This window comes from Diceros bicornis, chromosome X, assembly GCF_020826845.1.
Source record: "Diceros bicornis minor isolate mBicDic1 chromosome X, mDicBic1.mat.cur, whole genome shotgun sequence".
NCBI classification, from domain to species: Eukaryota; Metazoa; Chordata; class Mammalia; order Perissodactyla; family Rhinocerotidae; genus Diceros; species Diceros bicornis.
In genome coordinates this window covers 104,640,257-104,657,914 of record NC_080781.1, presented here as the reverse complement: position 1 = coordinate 104,657,914, position 17,658 = coordinate 104,640,257, and the positions used below count along the sequence as shown (strand labels likewise).

At 37.1% G+C, this 17,658-nt stretch overlaps 1 long non-coding RNA gene across 1 annotated transcript in view; it reads left to right on the top strand.

Moving 5' to 3' along the window:
• The first annotated feature begins 301 nt into the window (after positions 1-301).
• Positions 302-17,658, top strand: part of LOC131401340 (uncharacterized) — a 50,598-nt gene continuing 33,241 nt past the window's right edge. Inside the window, exon 1 of the long non-coding RNA XR_009217643.1 lies at positions 302-404. This is a non-coding gene — a long non-coding RNA (uncharacterized LOC131401340). The remainder of the gene's footprint in view (positions 405-17,658) is intronic.

Sequence of the window (17,658 nt, the reverse complement as noted above, 5' to 3'; positions counted from 1 at the left end):
CATTCTTCAGACTAGAAGGCCACTGGAGAGGCTATCAATCAAGCTTGAGCAAGATTCCATTGTTTGGTTCATACACATTTAGGATCATTATATTTTCCTGGCATACTGATCTTTCTATTAGGATGTGATGCTCCATTTTGTTTTATATATAATTTCCAGAGCTTTTACTTGTTTTTAGCAGGAGGAATAGGGAAAATTATGTCTATTCATTGTTCCTGGAACAGAAATTTCAGAACTTACTTTTAAAAATGAATATGTTAAATTAACTTAAATTATAGGTTATCTCAAAAAAATCAGCAACTAATTTTTTAATTTCCATTAGTTGTTTTCAAGGTAACAGATGAAGGAAATCTACTACTACAAAAAGTAAGGCTACATCAATATTCCCAAAGGTGCAGAAAGAGGTATGTTCAACTTGTCACACACACATTGTAAATTTCAACGAAAATGAGAAATAATCTAAATTTAAGGTAAAAAGTAAAGGATTGCTTAAATAGTTTATAGCACATCCATGGTTGATATTTAGCCAGCATGCACAAATGTGGGTAAACTGATTGGTAAAATATTGAGATAATTTCAGAAAGCTTGTTAATAGTTTCTGCCTTGATGCTCATACCAAGTACACCCCTCTAGCACTCTGGCCCCAGGACAACTTGAAGCTCCACACAATCTAACAGCTAAAAACTTAAGACTTGTGTAGCAGGGGGCTTCAGGGCCATGCTTTACTACTATGACTGGTGCCCATTTTGATTGGTTAAGTCTCATTTCCTACCAGGTATTAAATATTCTGTATATCACTCTTTGGTCCATACATACCACAGAATACCATACAGCTATTAAAAATGAATAAGAGGAGCTCCAGGTAAGCATGGCAGATTGAACAAATATATTTATCTTCACTCACTCCTGAAACCTCAGTAAAATGACAGCAAAGAATTTTAAAAGTCATAAAACCCAAAAGGACAAAAAGAACATGAGAAGAGATGACAGCAGAAGAGAAATGTCAACACAAGTTTTGCAAGCTGGAAAGCAGATGGACAGGTGTTAACTGATTTAGCAGCGTTGATAATACTGAAACCCAAGCCTGAAACTGGGAAAAAGCCAAAAAAATGCAAGGCAATCCAAGCTGCAGAACTTCAGATAGTCTTAGGATTTGGAGGCACCAAGAACCTCTAGAGGCAGGGTTGTGGGTAGGACTGAAAAAAGAAAGATAGATTGGCAGTTGGTATGACAGTATACAGCTCCTACTCCTAAGTTCATTCATGCACTCCAAGGAGTAACTTCCCTTCGACAATGCATATAGAAGACTGGAGGTTTTCTCTTGCTGAAAAAGTTTATATGGCTAAGAACTGGGGTGAGTTATCACAATGAAAGTGAGGACGTAAAATCCGCATATCAAATAGTGCAATCTTCAGTCTCCACCCACTCCATATCCCGGAATATCAGCAGCCAGGCTTATAACACCTTATAGGAATTTGAATATTTCTCTCTGTGGAAACTAAATTGTCCAATAGAAAAAACCTAAAAATACTGACATTTTGGAGAACTCTAGAGAAAAAGTTAAGTTACAACCTTCTCAACTTAGAAGAAAATGTACCACATGACTGTGCCTATTCATATACAAAGAACAGCTAATCAGCTTCTTAGTCTCTTACTGTTTTATATAGACAGGCCATCACGAACAAGGTATCAAGAAAAGAGAGATAAAAACAATTGAACAGAAAAGTGAACTTGTAGGAAACAGAGACAATGTAGGGAACAGAAGAAAACATTAAAAAGACATCTTTCAGAGAGATGAGAATATACAGTATTCATTAACAATTGGCTCTAAAAAAAGAAAAAGGTTTTGGAAGTTAAAAATAAGATAAAATACAGAAACTTTGGAATATAAATTGGAGAAAACCTCCTGGAACCTAGAATAAAAAGAAAACAGGGAGAAGAGATGACTTGGAGATCAATCTAGGTTGTCTAACATTGGGATAATAACATTTAAAGAAAGAATAGAGAAATGGAAAAAAGAAAATTATCCAAGAAATAAAGCAAGAAAATTTTCTAAAACTGAAGGACGTGGGTTTCCTGACTAAAAGAGCCCACCAAGTGCCTAGTACAATGAATAAAAATAGATCACACAAGGGCACATCATAGTGAAATTTCAGAGCACCATGGAATCAAAGTGGCAATGTTGACTCAACAGCAGAACTGGAAGCTAGAAAGCAATGAACCAGTGCTTTCAACAGTTTGAGGGAAAATTATTTGCAACCTAGAATTCTATACCCAGCCAAACTTAATGACAGAATAAAGGAATTTTCAGATATGAAACTCTCGATGAACATTTTCTCTCTCAAATAGCCTTGCACGGAAGGTTCTAGGAGGTTGTATTCAATCAAAATAAAGGAGTAAACCAAGAAAGAGGAATAATGTGTGGAAAATGTATCGAGAAGAGTTTTCAGGGCTTTCTCCAAGAAGCTGTGAAACCTCTACAAGTCTCCCTCCCACCAATGGTTCAACCAGGTAAAAACTATTTTAAAGAGAATATTTGGTGGGCAAGGTTTAATAGGTTTGCCTTGATTAAAAGATAAACCTCCAAAAATGCTAGGCAACAGGAAGTTTTTCAAGGAAAGATTTTCAAAAAATGGCAAGAAGAAATCTAAAGAAGTTGTGAAAGGAGGAAGACAATACAAAATTGTATTTTTGCCATCCACATAAAGAACATCCCAACCAAGGTAGTCATGCAAGTTACTCTGGTGGATGGATGGCAGCCTGGCAATCAGGCAGTCTAACTTTACCTAGAAGTCACACATAAAGGCTGACTTTCAGGAAACTAGGGAAGCAGGTAAAGTTTGTGTAAGCATGCAGCCACTTCTCTTTTCCCTGCCTACATTCAAATGTCTTATGCCAGCATGCTTCCCTTGCCTAGCCAAAATTTACTTTAAGCAGACTTGTCCTCCACTTAAACCAACATCGAATCTTGCAGATCTGCCACCCACCTTAGCCAATGTGAAATCTTGGTCTTGCCAGTCCCTTTCAGGTAATTATCAGAGGTCTGCTATAAATAAATGTGTGCTAAGATCTTAATGACAGATAACAGATTCATATACTACCCATCCAGAGATATTGGCATTTCAACAGACTATTCATGGAGACCAAAACCTTCTAATTTCAAATGAGCTACTGAGAGGAATATTTCTTAAAGGTAGGAGTCCTCAAATTTCACAACATACACAACCAACTAATTAACCTATAGACAAAACTATCTGGAAATCGGTGTCTGAGATGATGTCAATGTATTTTCTGGGACCTAGTTATTCACAAAGTCATGGTGAACTATAAATTGCCCCCCCAAATAATAAGTAAGTCAAAAAAAGAAGAAATGTTTTTCAGATTATCACATGGTTATTCTGGCTTGGGGTGAGGAAAGCCTTGAAATAATTTTAAACATGATCCAAGAGATGTTAGAGGCTAATGAATTTGGCACTAAAACATGCCCCCAATTTAAAATTCAATATGTTTAGAATTAAAGCACTGAGAGATGATCAAGTCCACTTAAAACTGCTTTATATCAAAATGATATATTGTAATCTGACACAAGGAAATGTCTGAAAAGAAATATAATGTTATTACAATAGAAGATACAAAGGAATTGTTTGCAGTCAATTCATTTATATTGGTAATCCAAATCACATTAAAACATGTAGGCTAAGGTAATTGGCAACAGAATCATGCCCAGAATAACACTTGAGTCATATAAGGTCATTCTGAGCAAACGTACTGGACAATTCCATAACTTTGAAATCTAAGGAAAATGATAGGGGACTGAGGGATTTCAGTAAACGCAGCAAGTACATATCTCCTATTCAGAGCTATCAAATTCGCATTGTGAACTTTAGCACAAATCTCACTGCAACTCAGGGGGCATGTTCCAATTCTGGTAATAGCATTTACTGAAGTGTTCTGAGGACTTCAGCTAAGTCATATCTAAGTCAAAGAGTTAAATATAAGTTAGGGCATAAGGAAGAACATGAAAATAAATACATTTGGATATATAAGGTGAGGATATCATTTAAATACTTTGCAATGTACGATGAGGCCAGGAACTCACTTTGGTATGCTGGGTACAGTGGCAAGAGCCCAATACTCAATGCCACATTCTCTGAGGGGCAGGAGGCAACGATGCCATAACATTCCACAAATGTCCTTTCACACGGTAAAAATATTTCTGACAGTCACTCTGCCCAAATCTTCCTATTCATAACACTGTCAGCTGGTGTGTCACTCACAGTGACAGGAAAGGAGAGAGGGAAAGATGAGTGTGGTGAAGAAGATGGTAGGAGGTAAATCACTGCACGGTGTACAAGCAAGAGGCACCTGAACTGCCCATTGTCACGCAGATGGCTGACACACTCCTGACTCAAAGGGATAAGGGGGAAAATATTCCACCTGCCTCAGGGAAACGGGTAGTCCCAATACGCAAATGATTGCAATTCAAAAGAAAGGCATGAAATCCAGTTGAATTAGAATGTCAAAAATGGTAAATCCTGAAGGGATCTTGGTGGGAGGGGCATTTCATCCAGTGATTTTTTTTTTTTTTTTGCCATGGTAGCCTAGCTTCAAATTGAAACTTCCACAGAAGTTCAGCATGTTAAACAAGTCAGAAAGATCTATTTTAATTGAGAGGGCCGTCTAGAACTCCCCGCTCATTCCCTGTAACCACCACAGTCATGTCTAAGACATCCCTAAGGAATTCCAGGACTCTGCACCACACCCTTGGATAATGACATCTCCAAGCCCCAAATTTTTCTGCCCAAGGTCTTCTATGGTGAGTTAGTGTCAATCTGGATTTTTCCCCAAGTTTCTTGACTCCTAAGCCTATGCACGATTCCCAGCAACACATTGCCTGTCTCATGTCATGTAGCCCTCCTTAGTTTCCCCAAATGAGCACATGATATTGTTATCTCTAATTCACTGAGCAGCTTCAGCAAATCAGAAAAGTTTTACTGTAAGGAAATATTTAGGGATATAGGTTATACATAAATGTAAGTGATGTTTATTTCAAAGAATTTTTCACAATCATAGAAACCAACTATAGTCAGTCTTAAGTATAAGTATTTGTTTTTACATTCTGCTACAGTATTTGTTTTTACATTCTGGCGAAATAGGTTACTTGACCCAATGCAAGTATTTGTTTTTACATTCTGGCGAAATAGGTTACTTGACCCAATGCAAGCTTTCAAAAAACAAACTATGTTTACTTTTTCCTGATTAGCATATGAGTTGACATTCTGTGGCATTTTCAGAAAGGATTCATGATGTGCAAACTGAAACATTGTTTTTTTAGGTATGTATAAAATAGGTGATTTTTAGAAACAATTGTCTTTGTAGAAAAGATATTATCAAAATATTTGTTCCATATTTGGTCACACTAAGCTGTTATCTATGTAAAAATGTGTAACTAGCTGTGAAGTTAATAGTCTTTATTTACAGCAAACCCTAGAGCCTTGCATTTAAGTACCACTGTTTCAAGAGAAAAAAATCCAATAGGTTTGCTTTAGGGCATCTTAATGACAAAAACAATCTCATTGTTTCATTTCAGACTCTGCCACTCATAAAAGATGCAATAGATCAAATCCAGAGAGATTTTTTTCCCCTTGCCATGACCATGTAATAATGGTCTCTTAGACACAGAATCGATTTGACTGATTTTGCTTTTGCCTCTACTCTCCTGTGTTCTTTCTGAATGACCGTCGCTTGGCCTGTGATCAGGAGTTTCACAGCCACAGGAATTACTTTTCTCTGGAAGCTGACGTTTTTTTGTTTGAGATTTGTTTTTAAACAACCTTAGAGAAGTTTGTGGTTCTTCTGCTCTGGGTTCTTTTCTTTCATTTTTTGAAGCACCTTCATATTCTGCTTTAGATCTGTTTGGTTTTGAAGAAAGGTGACAAAATGACCCAGGAGGGTAGGCATTCACATCCACAGTTGTCGGAGAATTTTTGTTAGCTCTGTGATCTCCATCTATCCCAGCTCTACTACTCCATTCTGGATGGCTTCTGTTACTTCTACAGGCTAGGCAGGGCGCTTAGTTCTTTTCCCACCTAATGTGCCTGACGTGTTGAAAGTCATTTTACTTTTGGTTCAGTCAAGATAAGGTTGACTCATTGTAGCTAGAGCCTTTCTAAAGAAAATTAAAGAAAAATAAAGCAAAGTCAGAAATATGGCAAGAGATAACATCTCAGAGCAAACTTGTTATTCTAACTTCAAATCCACTTCAGCTCAGTTTGGCTAGTGCGATTTCAAACAAAATCTCGGTTTCTTCCCTTCACCTCACTTTTTCTAGGAAAAAAAAAAGAGTATGTTAGAATAACCTATTCAGACTTTTAATCTAGAGTAGACTTGAGTTGACGTCACTTTCAGATGGGCAGGATCCTTAGTTTCTCATAGAACCTATTTCCCATTCTTTTCTGGACAGCAGTCCTCCAACTCATCCTCTCTGACCCTTGCTTATGCTAGACTTCCACTTGGCAGATGCCTGAGCTCTCTTGAGTCCTACCTCACTCCGGCCTTACTCAGTTCTTGGTGCTTTTCAAAAGGAAGGTGAATTCATATTAGATCTCAAAGATTTCTTCCTCAGTTGCAGGTTGTCAGTCACTGATTTTTCAGTTACCTCTTACAGATCTCCTTGGAGAGCTCTCTGACTATAGTTTTCTGACTCATTTCTCTCATTCTTGTTCACTTCATTTAAGAAAGATTCACCAACCACTTAACTTCCTCTCTTAATGTTCTAGTCATGGTAGCCCCTTCAAATTATCAGAGACTCTTTACCTCTTTCTTTTAAATGAAGCTCTGCGCTCTTTTCAGGAGTACCCACTAAGTACCTTAATTCATTTGCAGAGTTGAGATCACTGGCATGGTGATGGATAGTCAGGACATTCCAGGTTACCTGGTTTCTCCATGTCCCCAGGGGGCAATCTTCCAGAAACCATGACTACAGTTTTATAATGCCAAAAATTCTTTACACTCTCACTAAATATAACAATTTCTAACAAAGCTAATGTTTCTACATAACCACATTTGTCATTCTACTGAAATTATAAGAAGTTACCTAAGTATTTATTCATTCAAACTATTTTGTTATCACATAAATAGCTGGATTGCAAAAAGAAACTGGTAGAAAAAGTCCACCCAGAGAGAATTGGTTAGTGTGGTTGCATATCATAGTATTTCCTTCTCAACTCTTTGATCTATCCTTTCCTTGGACAGGCTCTACAGAACTGAATCCAGAGCGAACTGGTCAAAAAGTAATGGTACCCTTCATTACTTATTCACAAATATGCATAACCAAAATATAAATAATATGTGAACTTTGCCTTCAAAATAGAAGCTAGATAGTTAAGAAATGCAACTTTCAGTAGAGTATTTTTTTCTGTTTTGCGAGGAAGATCAGCCCTGAGCTAACATCCGTGCTAATCCTCCTCTTTTTGCTGAGGAAGACCTGCTCTGAGCTAACATCTATTTCCAATCCTCTTCCTTTTTTTTTTTCCCCACAACCCCAGTAGATAGTTGTATGTCATAGTTGCACATTCTTCTAGTTGCTGTGTGTGGCACACGGCCTCAGCATGGCCGGAGAAGCGGTGCCTGGGTGCGCACCCCAGATCCGAATCCGGGCCACTAGCGGAGCACCCGCACTTAACTGCTAAGCCACGGGGCCGGCCGATCAGTAGAGTATTATGGTTAACATATTTCACAGGCAAAGATAAAGAAGCATGTTGTCCTAGTTTATTAGCTAGTGTAATACTATAAAAACATATATATAATTTTTTAAAGAGAACCACTATGGATATAGTGTGAGTACAATAAAACATGGTAGTTCGAAATTAAAATTTTTTTTTTTGCCTTTTAAGGGCTAATTTGGTTATTTGGGCATGCCTTTCACCAGCCAGAAATTATCAGCCAACTTCTCCCAATATCCATGCTTCCCCACCTCTATCCATTGTCCACACTAAAGTCAAATGATCATTTTTAAAATGTAAATCTGATCGTATGACTCCTCTGATTAAGATTCTTTAATGGCTTTTTTTTTATTCACAATAAAATGCAAATTCTTTAACATAGCCTTATGTAATCTGGTCCCTGCCTACCATTCCCACCTCATCTCATGCTACTGTTCAGCTCTCTCTCTCCAAGCTCCAGCCACAATGACCTTTCAGTTACTTCAGCGTGCCTTACGCCTTCGTAGAGATGTTCTTTCCTCATAGAATGCTCTTCCAGCCATCCTCTCCATAACGGCTCCATCTCAATTTTCAGATCTCAGTTTAAATATTGCCTCCTCAGAGAGGGCTTCCCTTTTGCTCAAGCGAAACAACCAAATTAAAGTATGTAACTCCAGCTATAAAGTATGTAACTATAAAGTATGTAACTCTCTTTGTGTATTCTGTTTCTCTCATAGAATTTATCAACATTTGTAATTATAGATCTATTTGGCCATTTAAATGTCTATTGTCTGTCTCCCTCAGACTGAAAGCTTCCTGAGAGCAGAGAACACGTCTATCTTGTTGTAACAATGTAATATCTAGTATAGAACCTGGCACATAGTAGGCAATCAATAAATATTTCTCCATTAAATAAATGATAAGCAGATAATTTGTTGCCAAAATTTATAGTTTTCTTTAAATAGGGAAAATAAAACAAAATTAGCCAGCATAAAGGATCTGATTTCATTCATAGTTATAAACTTGAGTGCAACTGTAGAATGTTTTTGAGAGAAACAAATATAATTTTAGATAGTATCAACATCAAATATTTCTTGATACTTTTGATTTACAAAAATAAATATAATGCAAGCCTTTTTTAAATGCTTTCTCTTTAATTTAGTGCTTATTTATTAAGAATAATTGCCTTTTCCTATACAGACATAATTTCGTATATTGTAAATAATTTTTTTCAAAGGCACATATTTGGTCCTATACACATTGTAGATTAAAGGAAAGGATCTGAAAATGGTGTCCATTTGTCTCTTTTACTTTTAAAATGAAGCCTGCCAAAGACGACTATGATGCTACATTAATAGATGTGCTAATTGGAGTAACTACCCCAAAGAAATAAAATCTTGAAATTACATTTTAAAAGATTCTTTAGATTAAAGGGTAGGAATGGTGAAATACCTCTGTTTTGACCTGAAACCTACAAAAAGAAAAGAAAATCTAGACGTAGTGCTAACCTTCTAAATGTCTAAGGCTATCTTCCAAAATAAGCAATTCAACCCTGGTTGCATATACATTCACTAAAGAAGGAGAAGGAAGCATTAGAAGAAATCCTTGCCCATGAAAACTATGCCCACTAACTTTCCCTAGGAGCTTACAGACTGTCAAGGACTTGGACTTTTTGGCAATGTTCCCTTCAAAATAATCCAGGAGCCCAGCAGGAAAGCAACAGCTGCCACCACACAAATCCTTTTATCACTGTGCTAACACAGGTCCAAATGGCACATACCTGAACTTGTGGTGAAACATACTAAGCTCTATTTCACTATTTTGGTGCTCTATAGTCTGTTATATTTATTTGTTGGTTTTTAAAAAAGTCTGCATATGAGTACCATACTGTTTTAGTAACTATAGTTTTTGAACTAGGTTCTATTGTTTGTTAGAGCAAGTCTTCCTTATTAGTCTTCTTTTTTCAGAAAATACATGTTATTCTTGGCTATATATTCTTTAAATGGAGTTTAGATTCACTTTATCAAGGTATGAAAATAATCCCTGAGATTTTTATTGTAGATTTTATTAAAAGCATGCATTAATTTGAGAGGACTTAACAACTTGAAAATTTTTGTATTCTCATCTATTTTTCAAGTGTTTTTTGTATAGTTTTCTCCATATAGGTCCTGCACATTTCTTATTGAGATTATTCCTAGGTGTTTTCTATGTTTTGGTGTTATAGTAAATGGACTCTCCACTGTGTTTTATAACTGGTTACTGAAATGTTTAGGAAAACTGGTAAACCCTTAAACTCTCATTCTAGATATATTTCATTCAGATCCTCTTGGGTTAGGAAATCATCTCATTTGCAGATATTAATTGCTTTCCCTGATTTCCAGAAGTGACGTCTCTTATTTCTGTTTCCTGCTTTATTGCACTGGCTAGGAAATTTTTTTTAAAAAAATCATAATGGTGATGGCAGGTCTCCTTATTTTGTTCCTGATTTTTTAATAGGAATACATTTATGCTTTACCATTGTATATGATGTTAGCTGTTGATTTAGGACAGATATTTACTATCTCTGTAAGGAAAATATATGATATTCTTTGTGAATTGAGATGTCTTCCTTCCTCTTTTAATCTTCTCCATGTTGTTCCAAATTTAGCACATATGCTGCAGAAGATAGGACCGCATTACTCTTAAAACTGGCCTGTCATATTTAAATGTCTTTTTAAACACTTTGAGGGGAAAGGTCAATGCCTGTTTTAAAAGCAATCTGCGTTAAAAGTAGGGATAGTGGAGGTCTGTAGCAGATTGGAAAATATTAAGCAACCTGAAGTATTATAATAATGAACGCTCTTTCTGTGGATATGAGCCATTCATCCAGAAGAAGGGGAAGTCAATTGAATGTATTGGTAACTTGGTTTCCACAAGAAGCTTTTCTCTGATTAGAGGCAAGGTATTTAGGAGGAAAATAAACACCAAGGAGAGAGAACCAGAAAGCCTTTTTTGCTGTGAGTATTAAAGAAAAGAAGGCAGAGAACTGCTACTGCCCTCCAAATCTAATTAGCAGCACTAAGAAAGTGAGTTGTTTCCAGAAAGGCTAGAAAAGATAGTTAACAGCTTTTGACACCTGTGGGAGAAAGAGGGAGGCAGATCTTGGAGATATGGCCATTGTTAGTTTGAGGATTGTTAGTTAAAGTAGTAGCTAAAGAAAACTACCAGCACTCATCAGAATGCTGTGAAAATAGAGTGCCATCCCTTTTCAATGCCTGGAAGCATTGTAGCTGAGAATGGTAAACGTTTTCTTGAACAGAGAAAGAAACACCAAGCTTTACTTAAGGTGATTAGTAACAGTTGAGCTTGGTGAAAAAAGAGGCCAGCCTAAGTAGTGGTAGTATTTTTTTTTATTTCATACATATTATATATCTAGATTTATACCCACTTGATACAATCAGTATTAAATGTTTACTCTGCTTTCTTTCCCTTTTGTGTACAAGGTCTTTATTCATTCCAACTTAAAATATAATATTTCCATAACACATTTTGGTATTTAGAAGCATTCTATCACTCTATCTGTATATAAACTATTGTTGCTTGTAAGAGAAATAAGCATTTTTAAATACTACAATTTATAAGTTTAAGAATGTTTATTAACATTGCCTACCCTTTTGTACTATTTGAATTATTTTTCATGTAGGTGTTACTTTTTCAGTTTAAAAAACTGGTCCATTTAAAAATATATTTTACAAATAATATATATTCATTGAGACAAATTCAAAAATAGAAAAGCGTATAGAGTGAAATTTGAAAGTAGCTGCCATACTCTCCCCACTACCCCCAGGTAGCAACTGTTAGGGTTTTGCTGTGTATTCACTGTTAGTGATTTGCTGTATTCTTTGAGACTTTTTCCTATGCATATGCAAACATACAAACACAAAGACTTTTTTTTTCAAATGTGACCATACTATAAAGATTTTCTGCAATTTGCTTTTTTCCCCATGTAATTGATATCTTTCCATATGTACGCAGCAATTTTAGACATAGTCATATTTTTGTAGAAAAAGCAGAAGAACCTAAGTTCCTACTTTTTTTCTGTTTTAGGTTAGCCCTGTCTGGGTAAACTTCACAATTGTACCAAACCTGTAAACCCAACTTAACACCATCCACCTGATGGCAGCTACTGGAATTGTTAGACAAAGTCACAAAGTAATGACACTCATATTTTACATGCATCAGGTTTATACCACATAATTGTCTTCCCACTCAGTCCTGGGAGGATGATTTATAAGTTTCTTGAGAGCAGGACTATGAAACTGAGAGAATAGACTTTCCCTTCTGAGGACTACTATATCTCTCAATGATACACAACAAATTGCCTGTTAACAATTCACTAACACAATACAGTTGTCCTTATAAGCAGACCAGGGAGAGAATACATAAGCCCTTGTCCCAAGGATAGCTCAGCCCAGTGTTTTTCAAACTGTAGTATGTACCAAAAATCACCTGGAGGGCTTGTTAAAACACAGACTGCTGGGTTCCACAGCCAGAGTTTCTGATTCTCAGGCTGGGGCCCAATAACCTGCATTTCTAACAAGTTTCCAGATGATGCTGCTCCTCCTGGTCCCAGGACCACTTTTGAGAACCACTGTCTCAAAGGAAACCAACCTTTGTAGTGGGCGTTCATTTCCCCACATATTTGACTTAAGACAAATGTCACAGAATTGAATTCACCAAAAATCAAAAAAGTAGACCCAAACTAGAATTTCCGTATAAAGTGTTCCTTAATCACTAGCTGTTGAAACCTAACTGCAGTGAGAAATGTTGAAGCCCTCATCTCTATTCCCTGGGTTGAAAATACAACTCCTTTTTTTTTTTTTTTTCAAATCTTCTTACCTCCAACTTAGCTAGCTCCCCCAATTAAGGTTGAACAGATGCCATCTGAGAGCCATCACTTTTTTGAAACCTATTGTAACCGTAGAGTGAACAATAGGAGCTTAAGAATGGTAAATAGCATATTTCTGCTCAGACTAAGTAGAAGATCCTGGTAAGAAATTGAGTCTTTCAAAGGAAGCCTTTCTTCACTGCCAACACTAACCTAGGTTCTTCTACTCTATTGTCCAACATTCATCTGAAGAACTATAATGAAGGGGTAAAGAAGACTAGGCTCCAGTCTCAGCTTCACACTTCCTGCCTGTGTCATCTGACCTCTCTACCTTCAGTTTTCTCATCCATAATATTAATACAATAATAACATCTTGAAAGGTTATAAGGATTCAATGGGACAATGTGTGTAAATCACTTAGCATAGTACCTGGCATATAATAAATGTTAAGTAAATAGATATAGCTACTAATACTTCTACTTCATAGTAAATAATTGGAATAGAGAATCAGGTTCCTGGCTATATCTCTTTCTTTCAACACAAACATAACTAACAATGTGCCATTAAAATTATTTTAGCTTGAGTGTTACATGATCAAATTTGTTAGTTGAATGATCTGTGTGACTGCTGTATGGGGAATGAATTATAGGTACTCAAAGATGAAAGTGGGAAACTAGCTAGGAGACTATTGCAGTAATCAGGGTGAGAGATGGTGGTGGCTTGGACCAGAGTGATGGCAATGGAGGGGAATATGAGATTAACATGAGAGATTTTGGAGGTAAAAACAGACTTGTGAATGAATTAGATATTAGGAAGATGGAGAAATATAAAATAGCTCTTTTTTTTTCTACCACAGGCAATTAAGGGGATTGTGATATCATTAACAGAAATGAGAAAGAAGCAAAGGTTCATGGGACTGGGAATGGAAGCAAAATGATGAGAGTTGAGGACAGTCCTCCATGGGCCAAAACACCCCTGCATGTCATTGCCCAGTATGCCAGACTGTAAGTCCTAACCATCGTCTGACCATGAGTGTTTTCCGTAGCTAGTCACATAAACGATGAAGCAGGTCAAGGCATGGCTACCGTGTAACTACTATGCAACTGCTCGCTCTCTGTAGTGAGACATTGGCTTGTTTACTGCTTGCTACAGAACGTGTGGAGCCCTTAGTCCTGGGTTCCTCAGGTTGCAGTGCAACTCATTGCAGGCATAGCCATCAACTAGGCCCATTGTGGCACTACACCGGACTTAGGGCAGGGGAAAGAGCAGTACCATGTGAATGCTCCTGCTTGCTGTGCTGTGAGTAATTGACATGCTCTAATTCAGGAATCAGAAAACTTTTCCCGTAGAGGGCCAGAAAGCAAATATTTTAGGCTTTATAAGCCATCTGTAACAACTACTCGATTCTGTCATTGTCGCATGAAAGCAGCCCACAAACAACATGTAAACAAATGAGTGTGGCTGTGTTAAAGTAAAACTTTATTATGGACACTGAAAGTTGCCTGTCATATAATTTTCATGTGTCATGAAATATTTTTCTTCTTTTGATTTTTTTAACCATTTAAAATGTAAAAATAATTCTTAACAAAAACAGGTGATGGGCTGGATTTTGCCAGAGGGTATAGTTGGCTAAACCCTTCTCAGAAAAACTGACTCAAGTTGTCTACTTTTGACACCCATGGCACTATGACAAGCCAATACATTTGCTTGCTTAGTCATCTCTTTTGGAGTTTTATTCTTCCTTGCTATTCCCTATGAGACTGGGATTCTTTTCTCACAATGGAATACACTTTGAACATGTTTAGTTTGATGTACCTCTAGGAGTATAAGACATTCAAGTGGAGATACACATTCCCGTCCTTAGGAAAGAACTCAGAGATAAAGATATATGTACATTTGAAAGACATTAGTCTATAGGTGGTAGCCAAAACAAAGAGAATGGCTGAGTTTTCTCAAGAATAGCATGAATAATGAGAAAAAAAGAGAGCCAAGGGTATGCGATCCTGGAAAACAGGTACATGTAGAGCAGTGGTTCTCAAACAGGGGTGATTTTGTCTCCCAGAGATATTTGGAAATGTCTGGAGACATTTTTGGTTGTCACAACTGGGGAGTGCTACTGGCATCTAGTGGGTAGGGGCCAGGAATGCTGCTCAACATCCTACAATACGTAGAATAGCCCCCCACAAAAAAATGATTTCGGGCTGAAAATGGCAATAGTGCAGAGGTTAAGAAATCTTGATTTAAAGGGAAAGAAGAGAAAAATGTGACAGAAAACACCCAGTGCCCAGATGTTGGGCTCTAATATCATTCCTAGTGACCCTTAAAGAAACGGCTGATTCTAGGCCTGGGGTAGAAAATATACAAGTGAGCTTGAAGCATCTTGTGGTGTCAGAAAGTAAGTACTAATACGCACACACGCACAGACTAAACAGGTATGCCAAAGGGACACAGAAGCCACTGAAAGAGCTCCCAATGACCAAAGCCAGAACAATTTGAGCAACAGAATAAGTGCATTGTGTTGGATTATAACCCAAGAATAATGAGTCCATACTGATATAAATGAGTGATTGAAGAAATAAATAAATGGGGGAGAGAAGACAAATCTCACATGCATGAGAATTTCAAATACTTTATGTAGATACCCCACCCTCAAGGAGGTGGAATAGCACTACCCATTCCTTAAGTATGGTATGGGCTATGCATATTGCCTTCCTTCCAAAGAGTACAGTTTGGGAAGTGGGGGGAAAACACTACCTCAACAAGGTGATCAAGGTCAACATCAACAGTGATAAATCATGTTGATGTTATGAACCCTTGATATAATGTGAAGAGAATGGCACTTTATCTCTGTGGTTTCCTCCCTAAAACCCATAACTCCAGTATAATTATGAGAAAAACATCAGACGAATCACAATGGAAGCACATTCTACAAAAATGCCTAACCAGTACTCCTCAACATTTTAAAGTCATGAAAAACAAGGAAAGTCTAAGTACCTGTCACAGCCAAAAGGAGCATAAGGACACATGACAACTAATTATAATGTAGTATCCTAGATGGAATCTTGGAACAGAAAAGGGCATTAGGTGAAAAAACTAAAGAAATCTGACTAAAACCTGGACTTTAGTTAATTATAATGTACCAATATTGGTTCATTAATTGTAACAAATGTACCATATTGTTGTAAGATCATAATAATAGGGGAAACTGGGTGTGGGGCATATGGGAATTTCTTGTGTCATCACGTTTTTTCTGTAAATCTAAAAATTCTAATAAATCTTTTAAGTTTATTTAAAAAAGAAAAAAGACCCAGGAATGGCCAGAGAGGTAGGATAAGAGAAGCGGCAACGTGAAAACCAAGAAAGAAGAGGGTTTCAAGGCAGAGGGATGAGTCAACTGTGTGAAGTAAAGACAGAACAAACAAGAATGATTAAAAAGTATACATTATGAAACAAAAAAAATAAAATAAATAAAAAAAATAAAAGGAGCCGCTCAATAATGTAACATTTCTAGAGGTAGAAATTTCAAATGCAATAAAAACCACCAATAATATACCTGAAATAAGACAAAAAAAAAAAAAAAGTATCTCATGGACTTGGCACTTGAGAGGTAATTAGTGATTGTTTCCTAAATGACAGGTGTATTCTTTCAAGAAGTTTGGTTATGAATAAAAATAAAGATATAAGGGCCATAACTGGATAGAGAGATTGGTTAGAAGGATAGTTTTCCTCTTTTTAGGTCAGAGAAAACCATACTTATTTCTACCTTCAAATCATTCCTCATATCTGCAGAAACCACTCTTCTTATCTCTGCCTATCTACCGTCTATCATATTCTTTAAGGCCCAGCTGCAGCCCCGCCTCTCCCATTAAGCCTTCCTCAATTACTTCCACCCACACCAAGTTTTCCCTACCCTACTTTTGACTATAATTTCTGTCTTTATCACACAGTTGGTTCCTTGTTATTCTCATGGGGATAACCCCCTTGAAGGTAGGGCCTCCAACACAAAATTTTGCATCTCCTGGAGTGCCTATCAGTATGTGCTACATGTAACGGCTACCATTTAAAGTGTCTGGCTCACTGAGTGAATTCAAACATTCTAGCTAACTCTAAGGAGCTAATGCTGATCAACTTCCCTAGATTTGGCTTGTGCTTCACCCCATAATTCTTACATATATTCAGTTTGTCTATATGGTGCCTCGTAAAAATCTTCCTCTGTCACTCCTTCCAGTGGTTGGTATGGAATAAGTACTTACTAAATGTTAAGTGAATGAATGGGTATGCATCATGTCATCCTCTCTGGACAGAAACCTTCTCGAGGGAAGATTTTGTTTTTCTTGATATGTCTCCCTAGTACTCAGAACTGGCTTCTTTCACTTAGTACTATGCATTTAAGGTTCTTCCATGGCTTTTCATGACTTGATGGCTCATTTTTTTGAGTGCTGAATAACATTCCAATGTCTGGATGTACCACAGTTTATTTATCCATTCACCTACTGAAGGACATCTTGGTTGCTTCCAAGTTTTGGCAATGATGAATAAAGTGACTATAAACATTTGTGTGCACGTTTTTGTGTGCGCATAGTTTTCAACTCCTTTGGGTAAATAAAAGGAGTGTGTTGCTGTATAATATGGTAAGGGATGTTGAGTTTTGTAAGTTTATAACTGCCAAACTGCCTTCCAAAATGGCTATACCATTTTGCATTCCCACCAGCAATGAATGAGAGTTCCTGTTGTGCCACATCTTCACCAGTATTTGGTGTTGTCAGTGTTCTGGATTTTAACCATTCTAACAGGTGTGTAGTAGTATCTCATAGTTTTAATTTGCATTTCCCTGGTGATACACAATGTGGAGCATTTTTTTATAAGCTTATTTGCCATCTGTATGTCTTCTTTGGTGAGGTATCTATTAAGGTATTTAACGCATTTTTTTTCTGTGAGGAAGATCAGCCCTGTGCTAACATCTGCCAATCCTCCTCCTTTTTTGCTGAGGAAGATTGGCCCTGGGCTAACATCTGTGCCCATCTTCCTCTACTTTATATGGGACCCCGCCACAGCATGGCTTCACAAGCGGTGCGTCAGTGCACACCC